Here is a 1,432-nt window from a genome sequence, read left to right as displayed (position 1 = left end):
ACAATAGAAGGAAAGACCATTGGTTCATGAATGGTTTAACTGTATTGAAATGCTATGACGAGATTTGGTTATATGATATTTTACTTTGTAATTAATATGATTATTGTATATTGTGTTATGAAAGTTCTGGTTGCTCACCCTTGCATGTTGTAGTTGTGGTTTTCACCTATGATGATCGTACTTGTACGAGAGTAGATGACGTTATAGATGAGACCGGATAGAAGTAGCTGGCAAAAGTTGAGATCTTTTATTTCGGGGTTGACTATTTATTCAGTATTTACAAGTTTTTCAAACTCAATACTTTTATTTGTAAATGAAATAATTTGAGATTTTTGTTTTGGAGAGACGATGTCTAAAGTTATGATTTGCTTCCGTATTTAATCGAATAAAGTTTGATTATCTTAAATAAATATTTTATGGAAATGTTTTGGAAAAAAATTTCATCGTAATATCTCAAAAATCAGAACATTTATTAACCTTTTATGCAATTCAACTCCAATGACCTCGTGATTTGACCTCAGGATTCGAAAAAATGTATGTGAATGAACCCTAAACTCTCCCTAATTCTTAGAACAAATGTATTTAATTGAATTTTCCCAATTTCTTTAATTTTAAAATTACCAAAATCCATGTGTTTAACAACTTGTCACGTTATTTTAAAAAACAATATTAACATGTCACGTTAACTTTTTTTGTAACGTCATTTAGCCTATTTAAGGACAGAAGTCCAATTACATCAATTTGTCAAAACTAAAGATTTAATTAAGACATCAAAAATAATAATTAAGAAACGAATTTGAAACTAAAAAAATAAAGACGTCGAAAATGATTGAACTTTTTAAAATTTCAATAAATATATAATATCAACCAACTTGATCCACACTTAAAAAGTAATGCATTTAGTTCAAAATAATTATAACATGAAGCAATTTGACTAAAATAATGTATCCTAGTTTATCAACATTCACATGTAAAAATCAAATATAAACAAATAACCATAAATAATCTCAAACTGATCGAGACAAACTAATTTTTGAAATAATTGATCACGTCACGCTTCTAATTTGAAGTACATATACACAAAATTGAAATTAACTATTTGAAAATATATTAACAATCTTAAATAAACAAAATTTTATTTTAAACCTTATAGAATGACATGCAGAAATACGCATGGACACAACTTCACATTATAAATCCTATTAAGAAGTATTTCTTTTTAACTAATGTTTTATCAATAAAAAATATTTATATTTAAAAAAAATATATCTAGGACGCTTCTAATATTACCAATATTTTTTTATTAATTCAATTAAATCAGTGTTAAAATATATTTCTTTATTCAAATTTATTATTATTCTATCAGTACAAATCACATTATTTTAATTCATTTATTACTCTCTAAATTCATAGTTCCCTCCCTAAAACCCAA

Source organism: Vigna angularis, chromosome 6, assembly GCF_016808095.1.
Source record: "Vigna angularis cultivar LongXiaoDou No.4 chromosome 6, ASM1680809v1, whole genome shotgun sequence".
NCBI lineage: Eukaryota > Viridiplantae > Streptophyta > Magnoliopsida > Fabales > Fabaceae > Vigna > Vigna angularis.
This window is presented reverse-complemented; position numbering follows the sequence as displayed.